Source organism: Neofelis nebulosa, chromosome 6, assembly GCF_028018385.1.
Source record: "Neofelis nebulosa isolate mNeoNeb1 chromosome 6, mNeoNeb1.pri, whole genome shotgun sequence".
Classification (NCBI taxonomy): domain Eukaryota; kingdom Metazoa; phylum Chordata; class Mammalia; order Carnivora; family Felidae; genus Neofelis; species Neofelis nebulosa.
In genome coordinates this window covers 153,674,872-153,688,637 of record NC_080787.1, presented here as the reverse complement: position 1 = coordinate 153,688,637, position 13,766 = coordinate 153,674,872, and positions in this window count along the sequence as shown.

Here is a 13,766-nt window from a genome sequence, read left to right as displayed (position 1 = left end):
CACGCCGTGGGCTCCCCGCTCCTCAGGCCCCCTGTGCCCGCACTGAATGCACCCCAGCCTCCCGGTCTCCAGCTTGCAGACAGCAGATGGTGGGAATTTTCCACCCCCACGGTCCTGTGAGCCAATTCCTATAAATCTCCTTTCATAATATGTATAATCTTCCACGGGCTCTGTTTCCCTGGAGAAGCCCCACTAACACACTCACTCTCCATCGGGAGGTGATGCCTGCCCTTCGGGGCACGTGGCTCCGCTCAGAGACCCTGGTGACAGCGGGGCCCCCAGATGTACTGAGTCAGAATCCCGGGGCGTGGCCTGGGTCACAGACCTCAGAGACCTCTGCACAGAGGGCCCAGGGGCATAGCCCGGTTCGTGGGGCTCCTGCCCTCCGTCATGGTACGTTTCGTGGGTGTTGGTAGCTGGAATCAGAGGAGTTTGAGTCACATACGCGTTTTTAGTCTGCACGTGTATGTATCTAGAGTGTGCTGATAAATACCGAATCACACCTTTCCCAACAACGTGCGCATACAAAACACCTATGCCGGTTGGAAGTCTAATGGTCTGAAGGGTGTGTCGCACACGGTTTACATCTGATGACAAAGGACGCAGGACGGTGTGTCATAGATCCCTCACGGCGCGTTTACTCCCACGGGATGCTCGCGTCGGATTCTGTGGGACCGTGGTCTGACATCACACGCCAGTCTGCTCCTTTCCCCGTAAAGTCGTTGTCGTTGACCTGATCCATGGTCTGCTCTGACCCGCACGGGCACCGTAGGTGCTTACACGGCCCACGCGGCAATCTGCGCTGCTCACCCTTCTCCGGCACGTTCCTAAGTCCGGACAAGAGGCAGAATCACAAACCCGGCCCGAAGCTGTAGCGCGGGCCAGTCCCTGCGGAGCCGGCTCGTGGCTGATGTCAAGCGGCCAGTGCACCCTGAGCACGCGGTTGGGACGGATGCGTAGCGGTCCCTCGAATTTCTCCCCACACACACCCGCGTGTGAGTGCGCTCAGAACCACGGACGCGGACGTGTCGGAGAATCGCAGCAAAGGACGTGTTTTGTGTCGCCGTTCACTCAAAACCTAACTTACGTGATTGAAAGTTTATACCATCTAATTTTTAATAATGGCGGCGTTAAACAACAGACATGCCCCGATCCTAAAACTCTAACGACTTTTGCGGCTGCTTTTACAAAGGATGAGCTGCGTAGACAGAAGGGCGGAAGGCGCAGAGGCTCGGAAAAGATGCGGAACTCTGGGAGTCACAACCCCTCTCGGATGGAAGGTCCTGCAAATGTCAGAAGAGGGAACGGTTTGAAGCGTTTCTTCCTAACAAGTGAGCTCGCCTTTGCCGAAAAGGACCACGGCACTCACCCCGACCGGCCGTCCAGGCATAAACCCTGGAGGAAGACCTCCCCGCGGCTGTTTTCCACTCACGGTTTTTATGGCTGCAAAGATTGGGACCAGAAAGGATGTCGGCTTGTGATCGGTCGTCTTTGCAGGCGGCAATCCAAACGCCTCCCATTCCGGAGCCCCGCGCTCCCGTCGCTCTCGGCCCCACGTCAGGAATCTGTCACCCGCCTGGGTTGCGTCCCTACCGGGCGGTGCTGAGAAACTCGCACCTCTGCGCCTCTGGCAGGGCAAGCACGCGTCCCCTCACAGAGCCCTGAAACGCGGCTCTCCGGCCCAGCCCTGCCCTGGCGCCCCATCCAGAGGTGCGGCCAGCTGCTGGGACGCGGGCGCCACCGCCCCTCCTCTCCCGGAGCCGCTGGCATCTGCTCACTTCTCCCCGCGTTCTCCCAGACGTGCGGGGTCTGTACTTCATGCTCACGGGCTTTTGTGTTTTGTTTTTCTTTTAACTAGGCCAAGAAAGGAGATTAAAAAAGAAGGCCTGGGGCGCCGGGGTGGCTCAGTCGGTTGAGCCACCGACATCGGCTCAGGTCACGATCTCGCGGCCCGTGAGTTCGAGCCCCGCGTCAGGCTCTGGGCTGATGGCTCGGAGCCTGGAGCCTGTTTCGGATTCTGTGTCTCCCTCTCTCTCTGCCCCTCCCCCGTTCATGCTCTGTCTCTCTCTGTCCAAAAATAAATAAAAAAAAAAAAAAAACGTTGAAAAAAAAAAAAAAAAAAGCACTGTAGCATAACTTTTAAAAAATTAATTATAGGGGCGCCTGGGTGGCTCAGTCGGTTAAGCGGCCGACTTCGGCTCAGGTCATGATCTTGCCGTCCGTGAGTTCGAGCCCCGCGTCGGGCTCTGGGCTGACGGCGCGGAGCCTGGAGCCTGTTTCCGATTCTGTGTCTCCCTCTCTCTCTGCCCCTCCCCCGTTCATGCTCTGTCTCTCTCTGTCCCAAAAATAAATAAACGTTAAAAAAAAATAAAAACAAAAAAGAAGGCCTTTATCATGGACCAGCCTGCTTTGCAAACAAGGCTCGGAGTGACCTTCATGATTTTCCTGTTACGAAAAAAAAAAAAACACCCTCAGTTTCTGGGTCTTAAAGCTTCTCATTGCTGTTGGGGTTTCTGGGCTGTTGAAGGCAGAGCAGGGGGTTGGCTGCTCCTGCAGGACCGGTCAGGGGGCCGGTGTCCTTGTGGGGCGTCAGCGGACCAGAGCGAACCCCCCCCCCCCGGCCCCCGCCGCCCCGTTACCAGTATAGGAATTCTGCATTTTGACCTGCAGGTGTTCGGGCTCTGCAGAAGCGACTCACCCCAAGCAGACTTGAGGCGGTTGCCTAAATCAGAACGGCGATGTCGAATTTGCAGGATGCCAGATAACTGCCGTGACGGAAATATCTGCTTCCCGCGTCCAGGGTGCTCCATTGCCAGCACCAGCGTTCCTGGGAAATCAAGTCCTCAGCACAGGATTGGCGGGCACCCAGAGCCTGTGAGACCCCTGCACGCCTCTGCCCTGCAGCCCCCCTGCTCCCCCAGCCCGCCTCGGCTGCAGCTCTCTGCTCAGGCTCCTTGAACACCACTTACGTGCTGCCTGCACTGAGCTTTGAAAAGACGCACACAGCCCCCCGGGCTGTCGTTAACACACTCAGCCAGTGGGCCAATATCGCAGACGGGGGCCTGGCTTTCGTCACTTAAGTTACTGCATAGTCCCCAGCATCTGCTCTGGTCTCTGAGACCCTGGAAGGGCTGTGAGCCCAATTAGTGTCACACGAAACTCTCATCGCTTGGATGGCTTCCCCTCTAACGTGGTCTCTCTCGAGAACACAGCTTTAACATGAACCTGCCACTCTTTTGGTGGGGACGTTCCCGCCCGCGTGCCCTTCCTCCTGTAGCCAAGATGTTCCCACCATCCACGACCAACTTCTCGGTCCCCTCTCCTGGCCGCTCAACCCCAAGACCCACACTTGCTGTGCTGTTGAAAGACGCAGTGATTGAAAGGGAATCTCTGAATCCTTTTACGTAGGACTTAAACCAGCCCGAGGGCCGGGAAAGTGGGAAAAAATTCTACTCTTCATCACTGTTTCTGCTCAGTCACTTTACTGCAAAGTCACCCTCAAGGATCCTTTGGTGCAGCAAGCCAAGGAATCTGGAAACGCCTGCTGTAAAGCTTCACATACACAGGCGCACAACGAATGTTAATCTTGGGAGGCTGTCATAACAAAGCACCCCACAGCAGGCGGCTTACACGACAGACATTTATTGTCTCCTGCTCCTGGAGGCTCCAAGTCTAAGATCCAGCCGTGGCAGGGCTGGCTCCTTCTGAGGTTTCTGTCCTTGGTGTGTAGACGGCCATCTTCTCCCTGTGTCCACGGTGGTCTCCCTCCATGCCTGTCTGTGTCCCAACCTCCTTTCCTTGTAAGGACACGGGTCACATTGGGCGCTGGCCCAGCCCAGTGAGCTCATGTTAACTTCATCACCTTTGTAAAGGCCACCTCTCCAAATATGGCCACATTCTCAGGTCCTAGGGATTAGGACTCCAACATATACATTTAGGGGGACACAGTTCAGCCCATAACAGCACTTGATGATTTCTGACATCGACATCCCCGGATAGGACTATCACTCTAACTTTCCACAAAAGGGAGAAAAGATAATGACTCCAGAGATGGCCTTGAGATTGCTGGGGACCCTGGGAATGAAGAGCCACACTGTGCCTTTGTCCAAAGTCCAGTCAGTGGGCCTGGCCGGAGCCCGTCACTGCCCAGGGAGGCCACACTCTGCCCCCACCTGTAAGTCTACACCCAAGGTGGCCAAAACAGACCTGAGAAGAGGCAGCTCTTTCTCCGGACCTGCCGGGTCCCCAGGCACAGAGAGGGCCCAGGGATGAACCAGCCTCCTGCTTCCTGTGTGCCCTGTGAGGGTGGACACTGTTTGTGTTTATTGTGTCTCCGTTCTAGGAAATGCCGCTTCATGCCTTTTGCCCATTTTTCTCCTGCGTTCCCATTTTGTTATTCATTTGTAGGAGCTTTTTACGTGCATTTCAGATATTAATCCTTTATCATGCACATCTTTTTTTCTACATCTTTTTTTCTACTATGTGGGCTGTTTTGTCACTTCTTCAGCAGTAACTATTGAATGCGGTCGAATTTATCAAGTAACAATAAAAAGATGACCCATCTAGTCTTGACATTTGGGGAGCAGATCTCCCCATTCTGGCTGTTCTTTGTCAGAGGTGGGCTTGGCTTTTCCTGAATCTTTGCTCTTCTAAAAAGTCAGCCAGGCAATTTCCCCCAAAAGGCCCTCTGACACTGTGTCTGGACAGCATGGAGTCCAGGTGGCTCCCCCGCCCGGTCACATCTTCCCAGCCCTGAGCAGGCGAGCAGACTTGTCACTCCGTGCACTTCCTTCCTCACGAAGGTCTTCAGCTCAGTTTTGTATCCTCTACAGAAAGTTCTTGCATACATTTTGTCCAGTTTATACCCAGGTGCCTTAATTTCCATTGTTGTTGCTATGATATGCCTTTCAAATTATATTTTCCAACTATGTTTTTACTGCATAACGATGCAATCAATGTTGTATATCTGGTCGTTGACACTTTGTTGATTCTTCTGGGTTTCCTATATTGATAATCATGTCTCCAAATGATAAATTTGATTCTTCTACTCCAGTCCTTGCACGTTCTTACCGTGAATGTGTCTCACTTGTCCCAGGTCTCACTTGTGAGAGCCCGACTGTGAACAGAGATGTATGGATTTGGTTTGCTAATGCTTTGTGTTACGTTTTTGCACATGTGTGCCTTTCTTTTCTTATACTGTCCTCATCTGGCTTTGGAATCAAGGTTATCCATGTATCATGAAGTAAATTGGAATATTTTCCTTCCTTTTCTGTTTGTTAAAAGTCTTCATGTAATATCGAAATTAGGTATTCTGGGGATGTTTTGTAGAACTCAACTACAAAATATCCGGGCTTTGTGTTTTCTTTGTGGGAGGGTTTTTTTTTTAATTTTTTTAATGTTTTATTTTATATTTGAGAGAGAGACAGAGAGAGAGAGAGCGCGCAAGCAGGGCAGGGGCAGAGAGACGGAGACAGGATCCGCAGCAGACTCCAGGCTCCAGGCTGTCAGCACAGAGCCCGATGTGGGGCTCCAACTCCAGCAGTGAGATCATGACCTGAGTCGAAGTCGGACGCTTGAGCAACTGAGCCACCCAGGCACCCCTGTGGGAGGGTTTTCAAAAGTATAAGTTATTAAAGTATGACATGCATACAGAAAATACACAAAGTGTCAGCTCATGTAAGCAGCCAAGTCGGAAGCCCCCTGCCTCACTGTGGACCCCACCCCACGGGGGTAACCATCGTCCTCCCTTCTAATGCCATTAGTTTTCTTCTCTTCTGAACTTTTTCTAAATGTAAGTGGACTTATTAACGTGTAGCTTCTTTTGCTCAATCTTACGTTTGTAAGATGGATTCACATTTTTGTGGACAATAATCGTTCATTTGCTCTCTTGCGTGGTGTTCCATTGTGTGACGGGGACACACTTGCTTATCCGGCACTTGCCTGTTGTGGATAGCACTGCGTCAATATTCTCGTACAACTTTTGCCGAACGTGTGAACCCATTTATGCTGGGGATACGTCTAGAATAATACCGCATGTCCCGTGCGCGTATCCATCCTCCTTGATGGGCGCCGCTCACCATGTCCCCAGGCCCCTGCACTGATTTATCTGCCACCGGGAGTGTGTGAGACGTCCAGCGTCCAGCGTCCCATGGGCCCAGCGACACCTGATGCTGCCTTTCCCATGCAGCTGTTCCAGTGGATGTATTATGGTGCCTCACTGAGGATTTAACACCCATGTCCCTGATGACGAGCAAATTGAGGCACTTCACGTGCTTCCTGGCCGTTTGGATATCCTCTTGGCGAAGAACCCGTTCAAGGTTTTGACCCATATTTTCATCGAGTCGTCTGTCTTTTTCTTCACGATTTGCATTATTTGTTTTTATATTCAGGAAATGGGTTATTTTGTGGGGCATGTTTTGCAAATATCATCCCCCACCGTGCGACTTGCTGTTATTCTTGTTTCACACGCCTCAAAACGGTGTCTTTTGAAGGACAGAAGTCCTGAGTTTCAACGCAGCCCAATTTAACTTTGTTTGTCCTTTCTGCTCACCATTTTTGGTTTTTGCATCTTATGTAGGAAATCTTTGCCTCCCCCAAGGTCATGAATGAAAGCATTCTGCTGTATCTCCTTTCTTTTCTTTTGCCAGGCATATCAAACTAAAGAACTCAAAACCTCCCTGCCCTCAGGAGCGTACATTCTAGCAGAGGAGAAAAACGGTAAAGAAACAGACGTATAACATACTGGCAGGAAAGGAAGACGGAGCAGAGCGGCACGTGAATGGGGTGGAGAGTGGACAGAGGGTGCTGATGCCAGGTTGAGGGAGTGGGAGAAGGTCTCTCTCTGGGAAGCTGACACTTGAGCAAAGGCCGGAAGCAGAGAGGAGTAGCAGCCACGTGAATGTCTGAGGAGAAAGATGCTCCACACAACGGCCAGGCAGCGTGGGAGCCCTCCGGGAGCTGGCGCGGGAGCATCCTAGGAGCCGGTGTGGGAGCGCTCTTGTAGCCAGCATGGGAGCACTCTAGGAGCGAATGTGGGAGCACCTAGAAGCCAGCGTGGGAGCACTCCAGGAGCCGGTGCGGGAGCACCCTTGTAGGCAGCTTGGGAACACTCTAGGAGCCAGCATGGGAGCACCTAGGAACCGACATAAGAGCCAACACGGCCTGCTCTAGGAAAAGCCATCTGGTCAGATCAGCCAACTTGCAGCAGAGAGTGGAAAGAACTGTGACTGGAGACAGAGCAGCTATTTTAGACGTCACCCGATGTGGGCTAAGCAGGTTGGGTTGTATTTGCCGTGTGCTACCAAAGGCCACAGAGCCCTGGTGAGACGCGGTCCGATTCGTGTTTTTGGAAGAGCAGCCTGGCTACTCACTGGAGTTAAAAGGAATGAGAAGGCCGGCGTGGCCCCTGCAGTGGTTCGGGGGACGATGACGGTGTCTTTGGGCTGGGTGGCACCATAGCAAGGTGAGTCCTGTAACTTCCCCGAAATACTCTGTTTTATCTCCCACAATTAGATCTCTGATCTGTCTGCACAGGAACTATCTGTGATCTAATTGGCCAGGCCACATCGATTGAAAAGGTCACCCTAGAAGAGACCCAAGAGACATGACTTTCTCTACCGTGTGAGGACCCAGCAGAAGACGGCCATCGACCAAGCCGGAAGTGGGCTCGCCGGGAACCAAAGTGGCCGCATCTTCTCTGACTTCCAGCCTCCAGAACTGAAACAAGTGCCTGGTGGTTAGGCCGCCCCGTTACAGTATTTTGCCGCAGAAACTCGAATGAGATAGCAAACCGCCACATGGGTGGGGTTCGAGGAACGTTCGCTCCGCCAAATAAGCCAAATACAAAAAAGTAGGCACTGAAGGGTTCCACTTGTCCAAGGCGCCTACAACAGGCAAATTCACAGAGACAGAAAGTAGAGGGGAGGTCAGCAGGGGCTGGGGGCGGGGGAGCACGAGGGGTGGGGTTTCCTTTTGGGCCGATGGAAACGTTCTGGAGTTAGATGGTGATGACGGTTGCACTCATCTGTGAATATACTGAAAACACTGGATTTTACACTGTAAAATGCTAAAAATGCTGAATTTTGTGTGGATTTTGTTTCAAGAAAAATACTGTATTTATGAGACAGCATCAAAGAAGTGTCTTTAAACTTGGAAACAGGGAGAAATTGAAGTGGTAAGCGGGAGAGCCAGAAGGGACTGTCCTCCTTCCTCCATGCTTTTCTCGGGCAGGTCAGCCTCCCTCTGACCCTCTCAAGCGACCTCAGGGAGAAACGCGAAACAGGAAGAACCAGAAACCCGGTAAGCGGAGGCGAGCACACAATATTTTTGAACAATCAGATGCGATAGAAACATAATGTACTAAGACGATCGAATGGTCTTTCTCATGCCTCCATGGAAATGGGCAAACCTTAATTTTTACAGCTGAACAGATGGCACCTTGTGACGCATGTGTCCCCCATAGAGAACCGCTCGCAGACACGCAGACCCCTGCCCCGTTCTGCACAGACTCCCTGCACCCGACGAGCCCTAGCCACTCCTCAGGCCCCCCTGAAATCCTGCCACCTGGGCTCCCGTCCTCAATGAGACAAGGGACAGAGCATTCACTACCCTTCTGCGAGTCTGGCTTGTCTTTTAGTGGATAATTTGGCGACTATGAAATGACCCCAGAAGAGCCACCGCCTTCTCGGGAAGCCATCCTGTGTAAAGCACAGATTACAGGCCGGTTGGAGGGAAGAATCCTCAACCCAGAACTTAAAAATGCTTCACAATATTGCCAGTTTGGATGCTTGATGCCCTGGTTATACAGATGAGATTCGGAATGAATCCGAAGGCAGGGGACATAGCCAGTTCTTTTCGTTGGAGACGTTAAGGCCAGTCAGCAGTCCCGTGCAAATAATTTAGCTGCTGTGTGGGGTGCATGAGAGTCTGGCCACTTAGCATTTCCAGCCCTTTCCATCTAGCAGGCTAAACTGAGAGAAAACCAAGACCCAAAGTGCCCTCAGCTGATTCCAGGGTGATACCTAGAGGGGTGAGGCGGCTCAAATGAGCACACCGGTCCACCATGAAACCCTTTTTGGGGGTACAGGCCATCAAACCCGCTAGGATGGGAGACAGACCATCACAACCGGAGACCCGGGATGGAGAACACCTCCCAACAGGCCGGCAGGTTCATGTTTCATCCACACGGATCACACACTTGCAAGTTTCTGAATAAATGGAAAATTACACTGAGGATGACTTTGGCACTCAAATGGCCTGAATGAGGATCCTTTGAAATACCTAATTGGTGCGTCTGCACACCCGAGGACAGAGACCCAGATGTTAAACTAAACCACCGAGTGGGATGCATATTTTGATTGGTGTTTAGAAGCCTCCAAAAGAACACGGACAAGATAACCACCTATGTAAGAGACCGACAAGACACTTACTGCAATCTCGTGACCAAATGGAGCTCAACATCACCAATCCTGAGACGTACTTCCCACCTGCTCTACTTTCTTGGCCTGCAGATAAGGTGTCGGGGGACAAGGCACTGAAACCCAGCCTCCTCCTACCACACCAGGGCAGTGCGGCTCCGTGACGGGACCCAAGAGCTGGCCAGACCGACGCTGGTACTCAAAGCCTGATAGGGATGTTGTAAGGTCGTCTCCCCGAAGTCAGAGTGAGAAGGGTGTGCCCAGGGCAGAAGCAACTTGGAGGCCTGTCACTTATGATGCAGTGCAGCTCCTTCAAGGCAACTGTCCCGATTCTACAAATCTTTGCAAAACCAGAAACGATTCCCCCTCCTTCAATCCCCGAGTCTCCCTTATTTATCTCAGCAGTCGTGTAAGCTCTCTGGGAACTGTAGTCTCCATTATTCCCTGTTCCTAAGATTGAAGGAAAAAAAGGGAAAAGAGGCCTTTTTAAAAATACAGACATTTGTATTTTCAAAATATCTGGGGGACGGCTCAGTCAGTTAACCATCCGACTCTTGATTTGGGTTCACGTCATGATCTCACGGTTCATGGGTTTGAGCCCCGAGTCGGGCTCTATGCTGACAGTACGGAACCTGCTTGGGATTCCCTATCTCTCCCTCTCTCTCTGCCCCTCCCCTGCTTGTCTGTGTTCTCTCTCTGTGTGTCTCTGAAAATATATAGATAAACATCATTTAAAAATACGAATGTCCATGGAAGTCCCCTTGCCCAAAATCCAGCCCAAGGCTTTGACTGGAATGTCATATTCAAGACAGACACGCATAGACTCAGATGTAACCAGACAGCTTGAAGGAACTAAGGCTGAATTTAGGGAGGCAATTAAGCCTCTTGGAAATAGCGACCTGGCACCTTGCTTACAGGGTTCACAAAGATTTACCAAGTGAGTAGGGAGGGTCCCTTCCTGACAGGCTCAGGAACCCTGGGGTATTTGGGGGAATCTTGAGAAGAGAAGTAACCAAATGCCCAGGTTGCAGACGAGTGTCATGGCAAGTATTTTGTTAGCTTCTCAGCCTTCAGAGGCTGTTAGAGGCTTGATCTGAAATTCCTTATGAAAAGTTCCAGCAAAGTGTGATTAAAACACACACACACACACACACACACACACACACACACACACCTGTATACTTACCCACCACTCTTGCTGTGTTTACGAAAATAATGAGGACAAGTCTGCTGAAACGACTAATTTTATGCACAAATTAGTCTTCATTTGACTGTTGTTGGGGAGCGAGAATTCCCGTCCCCTCCAAGGTCCTTCTGGCCAGACTAAGAATCAAGTTGACAAGAGGCAGATTCACAAGAGAAAATCTAATTTAGTAGTGCACATGCGGGGGGTCCACACAGACCTAGAAATTCCAGAGACAGCCAGGTAAAGCGAGTGTGGGCGTCTGGGATGTCAGAGGGAAGCAATGCAGCTGACAGGGTGATAAAAAGAGCAGAGGTTTGGTGATTAGGTGCTTGCCCTGCCACACACACGGGTCACTCGGATAAAATTAATCATTAGTAATAACCCTTACTCTGGGAAAGACACCCAACTGAGATTCTTCTAGTGAAGGAAGGGAAAAGTTTCTTGCGAGCCCACAGGGTCTCGATTGCCTTTAACTCAAAATGATCTTCACGTCAAAGTGGCCCATCTTGGGGCAGCCGGTCCTCTGCCCCTACTATCTTTGAAGGAAACAGGGCGATTTTAGAGAGGAAAAAATTATGTTTTAGTAACACATCTTTGTGGATGTTAGTCTCTAGTTCTGATTAACGGTCTGTGAGGCTTTGCGCTTTGCCTACAACACCAGGCTGGGTCCTGAATTCTTCCGGTCTCTTCAAATATCTGGAATATCTGGGCTACGATTCTCTACACTAGGGTTTCCAATGTTCTCCTTTTTTTTTTTTTTTTTTTTTTTTTTATTGACTTGGAATCACTGAGAACAAAAACTGCCCTTCTTCCTGGGTCCTGAATTCTTCCGGTCTCTTCAAATATCTGGAATATCTGGGCTACGATTCTCTACACTAGGGTTTCCAATGTTCTCCTTTTTTTTTTTTTTTTTTTTTATTGACTTGGAATCACTGAGAACAAAAACTGCCCTTCTTCCTGGGTCCTGAATTCTTCCGGTCTCTTCAAATATCTGGAATATCTGGGCTACGATTCTCTACACTAGGGTTTCCAATGTTCTCCTTTTTTTTTTTTTTTATTGACTTGGAATCACTGAGAACAAAAACTGCCCTTCTTCCTGAACCCTTGCAAGCCACAGCTAGACAGCATGAGGTAGACTTGGGAGAAGTTGTCACAACAGCCCACGAGTTTACACAATCCTTGTGTCCCTGTTAGACGGGCGCAGAGAAGGGTCACCAGAGACCTCCCAACTGCAGACCAGGAAAGCCTGTCAGATCACCATGGCTGCTCCCACCCCACCCGAGGACGCGCCCAGCCCCACACCTGGGGATTTTCACTGGTAACACTCAGGACGCAGACGCTCGGTCCTAACCTATATATTTTTTTTGTTTCCATAAGACACGTCTTTTATTAACTTGTACCTGAACTTTGAGAGCCCCCCTGTCCTGAGAGGAGACAATGGCTCGCCAGCACGGACCTGTTCCCAAGACTGAGACGGGTTCATGAGATGTGGAGCAGACTCCTTACCTAAGGTCTAGATAGAACAGTTAAATGCCAGCAACAAGGAAATACTGCTCATCTGTGATATTTCAGGGAGAAAACATCCGTTCAGAAGGAGAGACTAGTAATTCGTAAGCGCACCACAAGAACTCTTCAGTGAAAATCTGTCCCACATATGGGACCGTCTTGTGGGGATGACGCCCACTCACGGCTAATTAAGTCAGAAGGCTCCATGTTGCTGGAAACAAGCTAATCAACCCGAGCGTCAGCCTGAAGTGACCTCGCACTCAGTCTCTGGGAAATATTAGCTAAGCGGTTTAGTTCTAAAATCCTTGGTTTAAATCTATTCTCAGGTTTCTAGCTATGACATTAACCTTCTTACTGTTAACGTGTTTACCATATAAATTGTTAGCCTCCTGCTGTGTGCGGACTGGGGTCTATCCAACCCACGGGCTAATGATGCAAAACTTCTGATACTCTGAGTGACGTGTAGGGTTCTGCACACAGTTTGGCCACGGAACCCAGACACGAGGAAACACCAGTAAAAATCGTTCCGTGGTAGGAACAATAACCGCAGTGGCCTCGCCACGGGCACCGTGTGGAGACGACCTGCGGTTCCCCGGGTTGCAGAGAACACCCCACCTACTCGTTACCACGCATCTGTCTGATGGGTGGTGCTCCCTGGGGATGCTGAGACTGGGCTCAGAGAGGGTCATGCCTTCTACAAGTCCCCCCCAGAGTATAGATTTTGGGTTTCCTTCTGAGAAGAGAAAATCTGAGAGCAAAAGAAAATTTGATAGGCTGTGCAGAGGACAACGGAGGATTTATTTGCTTTCTTGGCATATTTGGGCACATACGTGTGCCTATCCACCTGTCCATGGGATGCTGACTGTCATGCACGGAGGGCGGACGCTCTGCTCCTAAGACTCCACGGCAGGCGTCAGCAGTGTCCGGGAATGGGGGTTGGGGGAAGGACAGGTTTTAGATCCTGAGGAGCCGTCAGGACAAGGGAGTGGGTCCTGCCCCGTGGAAGGGGGTCAAACACTGATGCCCAGGAGCTAATGGCTAATGCAGGCTTTGGGGTCCAGAGAGGCTGGCTTCAAGTCCCGGCTATGCTGTGTGGCTTTAGTTAACGATTACCCCCTCTGGGTCTTAGTTCTCATCTCTTAGTGGGTGTAATAATAGTTTTGTGCAGTAAATGACATAGGCTGCGTAAAGGGCCTGTGCTCGGATGCCCTTGATAGGACCACGGTGGTGGCTCTTGCTAGTAGGTCCATCAGGGGGATGCACTGGGGCTGAGGGAGGTAGAGAGGATTCGTATCTGTCGGGGATACACAGGGGCTGAGGGTAGAGCAGCACGGAAGCCTCCGGAATGTTCTCTGAGACCCACCTATTTCCAGCACTTTGTCTTTCAACCATTCGGTCCCCTGAGCCACCCTGGGAGCAGACGTTGTTGCTATTGTCCTGTGTACAGTGGGGGAAACTGAGGCACGGGCGGTGAGTTTCAAGGCGAAAGCCACGTGCCTCGCAGGTGTCAGCTGGGACCAGAGCCCCTGACCCCCACTGTCCAAAGAGAGCCCGGCCGGCGGCTGTGAGGGCGCAGGGGCCTGGCCCCACAGGACACAGCAAGTGTGGTGAAGGGAGACGGGAAAGGACGGTGAGGCCGCGGCCCGGTGCACTCCGTC